Here is a 13,129-nt window from a genome sequence, read left to right as displayed (position 1 = left end):
TCTCCCTTCTTTTCCTGATTGACACCTACTCAAGCCTCAGACCTCAGCTCAACTGCTGCTTCCTCAGGGAAGCTTCCCATCATCAGACCCACTTAGTAAGCCTTCAGAGCACCTCACAGCTCTCCTGAGTAGCTGGACAAATTGTCACTTCAGGCCTCCTTACACGTAAGCTCCACGAAAGCAGGAATGATGTCTGGTTTTGCTCTTTTTTTGTAATTATATTCCCTAGTACAGTGCTTAGGGCATGAAAGGTTCTCAATGAGCATTTGTTTAACGAATGTCAACACAGGTGTTAGAAGAGCAGAAAACTGCCCCTCTCCATAGCCACAGCCTCTGAAGTTCTCACAGGTAGAATCCAGCGACACAGTCCTCTTGACAACGCATCAAGCTGAAACTCAAGGTCAAAAAAAAAAGAAAAGGGGAACTTGGAAAGGCAGTCAAAGCAGGCAGAAGGAGGGGGCTTTACTTGCTGGAGACAGAAATGTCTCTGCAGATGGGCTGGAGGTAGTCAGTGCGGCTGCAGCCTCAAGTTGACACTGATTTCTCCAAAAATGCCACCTGCCTCTTCACCCAAACTGGGCTTTATACAATCACATTTCCCACTTATTACCGACTGCCAAATGTCGAAACTCTCAGAAGCACCTTTTTTAAGTCTTAAAAGAAATACACTCTAGCCTATTAAAGAAGAAGAAAAGAAAATGAAGATATGTTCTTACCAGACTTCTTTCAATAAAAAAGGTTCAAACCTAAAAAAAAAATTTTCCCCAAGTTTAAGTGCTAAGATTTTATTAGGAGGTACATTCCGAAGGCAGCAAGGGTGAGGGGAAAGGCAAAGGAAAGCAAATGATATGAGCAAGTGATCGTTACATTTCTTCTTTAGGTTATTTTTACCCTGAGCTACCTGTACTGGACAAGCTGGCAAATTTCCTAAAACATCAGGCCACTGGGTCACGTTTCTAAAGGCAGTAACTACAGCTGATGCCTCAACTCATATACGTGACAATTTTAAAGCATATCTTCAAATTTATTGACATTTTTCCTAGTGACACATGGGGTCTATATCCCCTGCTTTTTTTTTTTTTTTTTTTTGTGGTACGTGGGCCTCTCACTGTTGTGGCCTCTCCCGTTGTGGAGCACAGGCTCCGGACGCACAGGCTCAGTGGCCGTGGCTCACGGGCCCAGCCGCTCCGCGGCATGTGGGATCTTCCCGGACCGGGGCAGGAACCCGAGTCCCCTGCATCGGCAGGCGGACTCTCAACCACTGCGCCACCAGGGAAGCCCCACCCCCTGCTTTTGACTCTGGGAAGTTTGTGATTCACTTGTATCCAGTAATATGTGTTGAAGTGCTGCCAAGTGACTCCAGGGCTTGCTTATGGATAACAATACAGTTCTACCTTATTCACAGGGACAGTCATCGGTGGAGCCCTGAGCCCACAGGTAAGAAGTGTGACTTTCCTAAGGCTGCCATGCTACGAGGAAGTCAAGCCACAGAGGGAGGATGCGTGAAGGTGCTCCAGTTGGCAGTAATGGTCTTCAAGTCCTCCTCTCCCAGGTGCCAAATATGTGAGTGAGCATGTTCTCAGATGACTCTAGTCCCCAGCTGTTGAGTCAACCCCAGACTTTGAATCTTCTCAGCTGAGACCTCAGACATGGGGGAGGGGAGGGCACAAACAAGTCATCCCCACTGTTCCCTTTCTGAATTCCTGCCCCCAAAGCATACAAACACTGGTATTGCATTACAGTACTGTGGTTGAAGGGGTGTTTGTTATGTAGCAACGGTAACCCGAACAATATAGAAAAATGGGAGTTATTTCTTAGATGTCAAAACAGGTGTCTAACTTTCCTCCACAGGAGTCAAAACCCATCAACAGCTTTTACCTCTGACAAATCTCTGAAATGTAAACAAGCCAAACAAACAAATAAACAAATAAAAGCTGGTTTCGGCCTGTCATGAAAGGAGTAGATTTCAAACAGAGAGATACTTACTCAGAGAGAGAAAAGAATTGTCTTTGAGAAGGGAAGTGCTCAATGTTTGATGAATGAAGAAAGGAATGGCTCAAAGAACCATGAAATGTTCAGGTGAGGATATCGCAGAGGGCAAAGGATCATTTTCCAAGATCAATGGCAATCTTAGTCCCCAGTTCAAAACATTCGGTCCTCCAGAAATTTCTAGGGCTTATCCTTGTGTCCTCTTCCTGTAATATTTAATGATTTATCAACAAGCAAATCACATGCTGAGGATGTATACTTGTATATGACACACTTTCTGATGCAAAACTGAGCTGGATAACAAACACCTTGAATGACAGAAAGAATCAAAATTATTTTGACAAGCTGGAGTAATGAAGCAAGATAAATATAAGTGGCTGAAGTAACCCTATCCTAGAGGGCAGCTGAAGAGACTGTGCAAGGACTCCAGAGTCTTTGGGGGAAGTGTTGGACTCACCCTGAAGATGACAGGAAGCTACGGAATACTTCAGAATAGGGAAGCGCTGTACTAAAACACAGTGTTTTAGAGGATGAATTCAACATCTCTTTATGTGATGAAGTAAAAGGAGAACAAATAGAAGGAAGAAAGGCCACTTAGCACTTAGGAGACATCTGCAGTCCCACAACAATAAAAATATATAGGTCTGAGCTAGCATGACCATGGCATGAGGAAAAGAGGGGCAGCGGTGATTCAGTGGCACCACCAGGAAGACCTGGGCAGCCGATGGGGTATCAAGAGTACAGGTGAAGGAAGAGTCAAAGAAGATTCAGAGACCTAGAGTGGGAGGTCAGTAGAGCTGATGGAAACAGAAAAAATGGAGGAGAAAGTATGCTTTGAGAAGAGAAAAAAGAGCTCAGTAGGAACCCATGGCCTTTGAGATGGTGCTAGCAAGACATTTAGGTAAAAAGAGCCAATGGATAATAGGAGACCTTGGATTAAGGTTTAGGGAAAGAGACAGGCCTAGAGAAGTGGAGCTGGGGCTCATCAGCCCGCAGGTGATCCCTAAAGCCATGAATGGATTCCCACAATGCACCATGTTAGACTCTGTTAAATCTTTGGTCTTTATGGCATATTATAGCTCAGAATGCAATATTTTGAAAATATACTGCATCTTTGTCATGTAGTGAGTGGGCTGCATAATTAGGTCAACCACAGCACAGCCATTATATTGGCCTTTTAATAAGTAAGAAACAAAGATATAAATTGCCAAGAGTACCAAAACACGAATTTGTTTGGCTCCCAATATATTGGGTTGGCCAAAAAGTCCGTTCGGGTTTTTCCCTACAATGTTATGGAAAAACCCAAATGAACCTTTTGGCCCACCCAATATTTTGAACTACTCCTCCTACTCACTTCAACTGACAGGATTGGCCTCAGAAATTAAGAACCATTTTTAATGCCTTTAAAGAATATCTGGGTGGGCTACTATCCCTTCGGCTCTCCACTTGAGTAAACTGTAAGAACACCAAGAGCTTGTGCGGGGCCAAAAAGGACCAAAGAATGTGCAGCTGGAGGTGTCAGCTGTGCATGTCGAGTTCTAGCCAAAATAACTCCCCAGGGTGTCCAGCTGTAGAGAGAGAAAGAAAAAGAGAAGAAAGACAGTAATTCAGTCGGGGAAGTTAACAGTGGCTGAAGATTCGAGTTGGCCACAGAACTCTCTTAACAGTTGGGTACCAGAAGACACGCTGCTGCCACATTTGGGTAACTTACAATTACAGAGTGAACATCTGTCTGTGACCATCTGTCTGCAAGCACGCTGGGGGTCAGAGGCACAGTGAAATATAGACCTGAAAGTGGAGTGAGATAAGATAAGGAGAGGAAAATATGTAAGGCATCTAACTGATTTCACCTAGAGAAAGACAGCCAGTTGAAAGCAAGTGTGGACGGGGTCTTCTTAAATAAATTATGACTCAGCAAGTACCATTTTATCTGTCTAAGAAAATAATTACAGGAAAGCAATGTTTCCTGAAAAGTGTCTCTTCCGGAAAAAGCCCGTTTGGAATAGCGGCAGAGGTTTCTGGCAGATGGAGGGTAGCACTGCATGACTTCTGCAGATGACCTGGCCTGAGCTCAGTCAGGTACAGAACTGAGACATTACAAGCAAGCCCTTCTAGAGAGCACTGAAACCTGCTTTCTTCGGCCTCCATGACATCTACCATATTTCATGTGTGGATGGTCCTCTGACCACTCACTTTTACAGGTTTTTCTTCCTCTGTTGTTTCTTAACCCCAGAGCTCCTCTGGGCTCTAAGCCCTCCTCTCTCCCCACTCAAACACTCCCCTTAGGGCATCACATCTGCTCTGTTGGCCTTAGAGCCATTCATGTGTTGATGACTGTCAAATATTTACTCTCACCCAGACCTTTTGTCTGAACTCAGACCCGGACAGCAACTGCATACTGCATAACTCCTCTTGGGTATTTTACAAACTCAACTTGTCTAAAATTGAACCCATGACTCCTGGAGACTTATGCCTTCTCTACTGCTTTCTATCGGTAAATAGCCCCTCCACTGTCAGGTTACCCAAGTTGGCCACCTGGGAATCCTTATTTGAATGTTCTTTCCCTTGGCCCACGCTTCACCCACACACCAGTGGCCCACATTGACCCACCACTCACCAACCCCCTTTCCCTTAGCCTAGACTCAGGAACCACTATCTTCCATTTCATTATCACAACAGCCTTCTGAGTTGTCTTACTGTCTGTGATCTTGACTCTGCCTCATTTCATCTCCATTCCATTCTCAAGCACGCACTCTGAAACAAATCCCAGCACCTCACTTCTTCAGCCTGAAACTCTTCAGTGGGTTACTACTGTTTTTAGGATAAGGTCCAAAGCTGTTAATATGATCTGCATAATTTGGCCCATCCCATCTTCTTACCCCTCATCATTGCCTCCAAGTCCAGCCATGCTGAGTTTTTTCTAGTTCCTTGAACCCACCAAGTTCTCCTTCAACTACAGACTTCTGTATATGCTACCTGGCATTCTCTTCTCCCTTTCTTTGCCAAACAATGACTATTCCTCCTTCAGGTCCCAGTTTAGACAAAACTTCCCCTGACAAGCCTTCCCTGTCCAGTCCAGTCTGTGTTAGGTGGCCCGCAGTGAACTCCCAAACACTACTTTTCCCCAACAAATCACGCTCTACTGTTAATGCCCACTTATATGCCTTTATCTTCCACTAGACCTTGAGCTCAATGAGGGCAGGTAGCATGTCTGTTTTGTGAGCAATTGTATGTCCAGCACCCAGCCCAGCATTCTTATATATTGAATATGTAAATGATTCCATGAAATATGGGATCTGTAGGCCCTCTGACCAGCCATGAAACACTGCTAGGTCTATGTCAAACAATGTCCCCTCAGAGAATTAGAAAGATTTTCAAAGTTCCTTTGTCTAAGATGAGCCTAGCAGCTGGAACATTCATCCAGGAACATTCATTCCCTGATGTGTGGCCAACAGAAGTCTACTGAAGGATTCTCAGCTGCAGCTCACTGCAAATCTCCTACTCCTAGCACAGAATAGTCTCTTCAATTCCAACAAGGGACATCAAGAAAAAAAAGAATCTTTCCTTTGGTGTCAGGAGACTGGGAAGGCAGAACATAAGGCAGAAAATTCTAGATGGACTCAGAGTCTTCCTAGAGAAGATTGTATTGGACTGTCCCCTAAATCAGTGGTTTCAAAACTTGAATCATAATCACCTGGACAGCTTGTCAAAGCACAGATGTCTGAGCCTGACCCCCAGAGTTTCTGATTCAGTAGGTCTGGGATCGAACCAGAGAATTTGCATTTCTAACAAGTTTCCAGGTGATACTGATGCTGCTGGTCTGGGGACCACAACCTTGAGAACCACTGCACTAAACATTTGAGTCACCTCTTAAACACACAAACATAAGAGAAGTAGCCTCCCCCTGGGCTGGGGGAGGAGAGGCACTCTTCCTAAACCCCTACAGAGCAAGAGCTCACTGCTGGGAAGGGAGTGGGGAAACTTGCCTGAGGGTTCAAGAGCCTGTGGGAAACAAGAAATCAGAAAAATGAAAATTCCAATCCCTTCTGCATTGAGGTTGAAGGCTACTAGAGCCACTCTGATAACTTAAGACAGTTCAAATTATAATAATTGTTCAAGAAAAGGACATCAAGGGGCCTTGTGGTGGAAGTGCCTACCCAGCAGTCATTCACTGGGCACAGGGAAGAGCTCCAAACATAGGTCTGTCCAGTTAGTGTGCACACACACCCAACCCACAAAGATTGGCTCAGAGCTGCCTAATGAGAGTCAGCACCAAACAACTGTTGAAACTGTTGGATCAGAGACCCTCTTTTTTTCCTCTGGGGTTGCCAAACTGATAGGCAATAAGTCTGGGGCTTCTGGTGGCCATTGCCCCAGAGGGAAGAGTGTGGCAGAGAATGACACCAACACTGAAGAAAACTCAGGCAAGAAAGGACAGGGACAGACTCCTGATAACATTGTCTGAATCTAGCAGGGCCTGAAGTTCAATATCCTTGAACTTGAGCTGAATTTCTGTCACTTGCAACTGAAAGAGTCTTGACCGATGGAATTCTACTAGCAAATCAACACGTTGCTCTGGCCTAGGATGTTTAAGTAACCATCTGTTCTAGCAGTTTCTCTGGAGATAGACAGAACTTCCAGGCCTACAGCTTTCCCAGCCCCTCTGGGATTCTACTGATAAAATTTTTTCTAACAAATCACTGCTTTAGCATAGCACTTAGCCTCATCACTGCTTACTTGCCTTCATTCTCTCCTCTGTGAGCTCCCTGAATATATATTCTTTATAACAGTTTTCTTGGTTCCCAGGCAAAGCAGCTGGCTTACAGGTACTCAATCTGCAAACAGCATTTAAATGAAAAAAGAACAAATTTGGGTCAGATTCGTTTGACGAATGAAAGAAAAAAAGGAGAGGAGGACAAAGCACGCTTGAAGAAATACTAGACTAAAACCGGTAATAACTCACAAAGGTGAGCTCCTAAAGTCAGGTAAACCTTCACTCGACTCCAGAATATTTCTAACTGAATCCCAACTCCCACTAACAGCTTCAGCATTTTTCTTTTCTTTGAAAAAACTATTATGGAGGAGGGGGTGCCAGAGAATGACAATTGAAACGGTGACTCCCACACAAGTCAGCTTCCTCTTCCCCAAATCAGTTTCCAGAAACTCTGCCACATCATTCACCTAGAACCCCCCGGCTTCCAACTCAAAGGAAAGTCTCAGACGTCTCGGGCACAGACAACAGCAGCCCTCCTTTGGTGGCTTTCAACGATAAACAGCTTCCTGCCAGCGCTCACCAACCCTGAACTCGTGGAAAAGAATTACTACAGAACCCAGGAAAGTGTTGGAAGCGTACCCGGCACAGGGTTTGTCACTCGCATCTCATATGAAATGTGCCTTTTGTCTCCTAAGGGAGTCTATCGGAATCCCTGGGCACAGCTGTGGTCAGGGACGCTCCATCCAACAACTGGACCCCAGAAGTGACCCATCTTTCTGACATCAAGAGACCTGCCGTGGAAGAAAAACAGAAACGGCACAGATGGAGCTGCCTTTTCAAATCCTTGTGAATGTCATGAGATTAGCAGCTTTCCTCTGAGTCGGCCTCAAAGACTTCCTTTACAATTGTTCATAAGCTAGCTCAGGGATAGGCAGTGAAATTCACTCAAATAAAAACATAACCTCAAACATCCAAAACAGCTGGTGGAAATTGTGACTGTGTTAGAGGAGCAGACTTATCTAGCTGAGTCAAAACAAGTGTGAGTGCTTCAAACAGGCAGGAGATCAGAAACAAAATGAGGTGTTTATTGAGTGCTGTCCTTCTTGATTTTTTTCCCTCCCTTGCCGGACGTGAGTCTCCACTTTAGCTTCATCCTGACAAGGAATAAAATCCTTTATGATATCAGAATTGACATTTTTGGAAATTTATTTTAAAGTAACTTTTTTCTAATTATAAAAGTAGTACATGTTCTTCGGAGAACATTTAGGAAACACAGAAAAACCACAAATCAGAAAATAAAAATCATCTGTAATCACATTGCTACTCTCCGTTTTGTTCTTTTTTGACTTTGGTTTTTCATACACATGCATACACCACGTAATTTTAAATATGTATTTAAATATATATAATCATTATTAAAATGACTCCTTTTGATCCTGATTTTTCATCTAGTCCATGATGACCATTTCCCCAAGTCACTGATATATTCTTTCACACGTATTTATGCCTGCGTATGAACACCATAAATTACTGAGCTAATGCCAATTGTAGACATTTAGGGCACTTCTAATTCCACGTTATTGTAAACAGTGCTGTGGAGAATATCCTTGTTGATAAATCTTTGCACACATTCATACTTAGAAAACTTACTTTCTCTTTCAGGGCACTGCAATTCAGGATGTAAAAGGGATGGTAATTGGCACTGAAGGAGTGTAGCCCCTTCCTCCCTGTGAGTTTCTGCCAATTGTTTCTTTTGCATATTTTCAGACAAGTTAGCTACTTTTAGAACCTGTAGGCCTTCCTGGTCTCGTAGAAGCCTTGTTTTCAGTCAGGTTAATGGTCTCTCCAGTTTGCAGTGCAGAAGCATCGAAATAACTGTTTCTTAAACGTATGGCAAGAAATGAAGGCAAATAAACATTAGAAAAGACTACTAACGTTATTAGGAAAAAGAAAACAGAGAAAAGTAATTCCATCAAAAGAGGTTATCAGACTGATTAGACTGGGCTACTCAAAACTTTGTCTTCCAGAAAACTCTCAAATGTAGATGATTTGTAGCAGGTTTTACAACAGAAGAGAACTAGCTAAAATTTTCCACTTTCTTATTTTTCCTATTTTCTAATCACAAGAGTGAAATGAAACATTCCTAAGGAGAAGACTCTTAACTGGCATTATTACCTCTCATTTGAGATTTACTGCCAACATCGAACAACAATTGCTTCTGTATTGGCACAAGCCATTCAGTCACTCACCATTGGGGGATGAATCACTCCCCGTGAAAAATCATTCCAGAATTTGGATAACAGAGAAGTTTGCCTCCAGCCAAAAGCTCAACAAATGCTGGCAAAATTTAGGAAAATCATTATCATGAAAGGCTGCCATGGTTTCAAAGAGCATCTCTTAGTATTTACTGCACTCTATGACCTCTAAAAAAAAGCGCAAGCAACTTCATGCACACACACAGCCCCTGCCAGTTTCACTTAAAAGTCTCATTCTCTTCATCACCACTGAGTGGAATTAAAAACAGTTGGTCAAGCTCCACTAATCGACAGCTGCTTGCAATTAGATGAAGCATTTAGAGCCATTCTCTTAACTACCTTCCCCACTGCCTAAGCATTCAGCATGAGCAATACACCGTGATAATTTGCCAGAATGTTTAACTTATCTCCATCTCTAGTGGTTTCTATACCTTCCTTATTTTCTCCAGTCTTCCCACACACTGTCTGACTCTTCCAGTTCCTCTTGTTAAATTAGGGGTATACAGAGAAGAGATTATACAAAACCAGGTCAAGCTGCTTTGTGCTAAGATGGAAAATTCTACCCAGGCAACTATTAGAGGGCAGAGTAAGTCTTGATGTTTCTCAAAGAGAAGAGAAAAGACGCCCTTTTTCCTCTTTTTTTTTTTTTTTTTTAAACAATGAACCGGAAAGTTCACTGTAATTTTTCTCATCAAGGATGCTGATGAAAAATAACAGTGCCTGGGCTTTTGTAAGCTCTTCCCAATTCTCCATTAATTTTGGAGTAGGGAGAAGATGCACAGATCACTTTATTCCATTTTTTCCTTTACAAACTGGGCATTAAGAGTCAAGATGCTTTCCCCAAGATCCCAGAAAAAAGTGGCAGAGCATGGCCCGAATCCAACTCCCTGACTCTCAGTCAGTCCAGATGGCTTTCTGCTACTTCAGCTCCCTTCGCTAAAGAGAAAGTCTTCCAACTCTTCTAGGAGGCAGGGGTCAGCACGGCTACACCACTTGCCCAGTCCAAGGGGTAGAGCAGCTGTCCTCCCAAACCTCTCCAGCCAGGAACCCACTCTGGGGCTTAAAGTAGAAAAAACAACAACAACAACAACAGAGATGATATGGCTTCACCTGTGCAATCACCCCTCTCACTCCCCCACCTAAATAAGAACCTCACAAACTTAACCACATTCAGGGTCACATAACCATGTTTTTTCTCTGTCTCACGCTCCCTGATGCTGATCGCCATCCCATACTCACCTGACCTGTTGTGTGGTAAAGGGGGCAGGAGGGGAATGCAGGGGATATTGGAGGAAGGGAGGGGAGAAGAAGCAAGAGACACGTAGGGCAATCAGCAGAAGGGAGCAGTTACCCACCCAAAATTCAAGAAGCGGAGTGAGAGTCGAGACCAGAATGGGAGCTCTCATGCCCCAGACTGCAGGCCCACAGCCCTGGCTTTTCCTATCTCTGCTCTGCTAGAGGCTAATCCCCTTTTTTCCAGAAACCTCCTCCCCACATGCCCAGACAGTCATGGAATCTTCCTTCTGTATCTGAGGCCAATTCACTCCTATTTAACTCATTAAATATGAGTTAGTATTTAATTAATTCATATTAAACTCATTAATTCATTCATATTAAACTCATGTTTCCATTATACTTACAGCAGAGAGTTATCCTTATATTTTTTCTGCTTCAAAGTCTTTCTGTTGATCCTTTTATGTTCTGTTTTATATAGATAGATAGATAGATTCCTGTTACATATAGAAAGTTAGATAAAGATATATAAATAGAGATATAAAGAGAGATTGAGATAAATTTTTTAAAGTTTTTCTGTGGCCATAAATGTTCTAAGTGTCAAAACATACTATTCTGGCTCTTTCCCATCTTGCAAGATGGTGGATGAAAAAACAGAGAAGCTGGATATAATGAGAAGAAACCTGAAGCCAAGAAGGCTGATGCCAGGGCAAGGTTAAGAAGCGTAACCTCAAGGCCAAAAAAAACACCTCAGAAGGGGAAACCCCACCACAACCAAAACCCCATCCTAGTCAACGGAACTGGAAGCTTTTCCCCATCTGCTATGTGTTCCAGCAAGGCCATGGCGAAGAGGAAGTCACCGGCAGCTACATTTAAGGTTGAAAAGAAAGAGACATTTCTTGCTTGGGGGTGACAGAAATGGTGGGACCTGAGTGGATAAGCGTCACAGAATGCCTGGATACTGTTCTACTGAAGACGTGCCTTGAAAGCTCTCGAGCCACCAAAGAAAACCTTTCCATCAGACGTAAGGAAGCTGCGAGCTAGCATCACTCCCAGCACCGTTGTGAGCAACCTCACTGGGTGCCACAGAGGCATGGCGGTGGTTTTCCTGAAGCAGCTGAGCGGTAGCATGCTGCTTGTGACTGGACCTCTCATCCTCAATCGAGTTCCTCTGCTAGAACACACCAGAAATTTGTCATCTCCACCAAAACTGGTAAGTGGTGTGGAAATCCCAAAACATCTCCCTGAGGCTTATTTCAGGAAGAAGAAGCTTTGTAAAGCCCAGACACCAGGAAGGTAAGACCTTCGACGCAGAGAAAGGGAAATCCAAGCTTACAGAGCAGAGCAAGGTTGACCTGAGAGCCCTGGACCCAAAAACTCTGCGAAGAAATCAAAGTTGTTCCTCAGCTCTAGGGCTACCTCTATTCTGTTTTCTCTCACAAATTGGTGTTCTAAATTTCTTACAAAGAACCTAATTAAATAACTGATACATTTCCCCCCAGAATATAATTCTGGTTGGTGTAGGTATTACGTTTATCACAAGTATAAAGCTAGTCAACATAATTATAAATTGTGTAGATAATTATTAAATATATACAATGTATCAGAAATGAATCTCTTAATGAATTCAATGACCCTGTTTTGTATCCCAATTAATTCATGTATCTATGATTTGACAGTACTTAATGCTAAATCATGACAGTTTTCAGAGTCGATTCTTTTTCTAATTTTTCATTTTTAGAGAGTAAGAGAAAGTGCTTGTTTTATCCACCTAAATAAATAGAGGAAAGGAAAGTTTTGTTACAGCAATGACACTAAATGCTAGTCTCCTTTCCAGTTATACGTCAAAATAACAAAGTGATCCATCATCAAAAATAATTTTTAATGCCCTGCCGCTGACAGCTTACTTAGGGCCTCCTTCAATTTTGCTGAAAGCCGAGAACCAGAGACCAATTGCCTCGAGAACAGATTTTGTTTTTATTCCACATAAGAGTCTTTTACTTTTTCAACACCAAGGTTTTTTGAGGTCTTTTATTTTTTTGAGTTTTTTAATTGAGTTATTTTATCTTTTTCAGTTATATTTTGAGTTATTCCTTGTTTTATCCCCCAAGTGATTTTTACACCCTAGGACAAGATACCGTAGCAAGATTCACTAGGAGATAAGTTTGCCTTTATTCATAAAGAGGTAGAAAAGGTAAATAAGTACTACCAAAATACTGGCCACTGGGTTGATCCATTTTAGGAGAGCACAAAGGAAGATGATTCTCTTAACAGTACATGTGCCCGCATACCCCTTAGAAAGTCTTGATGTTATCCAGGAATGTGCGCATCCCAATTTGAATGTCACTCGACTAAAGACCCCACATGATCTAGTCCCTACCCACTTTCCAGTCTCTATTCAAATCCTTCTCTTGCTCATGTTTTTAGTTCCTCTGGTTTATTGATGTGATATTCCTGCTGCCTGAAAGCTATTTTCTCAGACATCATCTCTGACTATCCAATATATAATAGGTTTCCCAGTTTCTCTCTCTCTCTCATAGTTCTCTTTCCTAACATTTAATCACAAACTGCCGTCAGATATTTATTTGTAGTTATTTAAGTAGCCCGCTAGACCAGTGCCTAATGTGGTCCCCTACCAGAACCTTTAGCATTAATTGAGAACTGGATAGAAATGCAAATTCCCAGGCCCCACCCCAGACGCAATGAATGAGAAACTCTGAAGCCATCTGTATTTTATTAAGTCTTCCAGGTATTTCTGATGCTGCTAAAGTTTGAGAACCACTGTACTGGGTCATAATCCCCATGAAGAAAGAGCCTATGACAGTTTTCTTCATCACTGTATACCCAGGCCTTTGCCCAGTGTCTGGAACATAAGAGATGCTTCATAAATATATATTGTTGAATAAACTCAAATAAGACAAAAGCTTGCCCCCAATAA

At 42.7% G+C, this 13,129-nt stretch overlaps 1 pseudogene; it reads left to right on the top strand.

Annotated features, from left to right (window-relative positions):
• LOC113613127 (60S ribosomal protein L6 pseudogene) overlaps positions 1 to 11,741 on the top strand; it is a 20,796-nt pseudogene extending 9,055 nt beyond the window's left edge.
• The last annotated feature ends 1,388 nt before the right edge of the window (positions 11,742 to 13,129 follow it).

Source organism: Aethalodelphis obliquidens, unplaced genomic scaffold (assembly GCF_003676395.1).
Source record: "Aethalodelphis obliquidens isolate GAN/ISIS:26980383/991018 unplaced genomic scaffold, ASM367639v1 scaffold3, whole genome shotgun sequence".
Lineage (NCBI taxonomy): Eukaryota > Metazoa > Chordata > Mammalia > Artiodactyla > Delphinidae > Aethalodelphis > Aethalodelphis obliquidens.
This window is presented reverse-complemented; position numbering and strand designations above follow the sequence as displayed.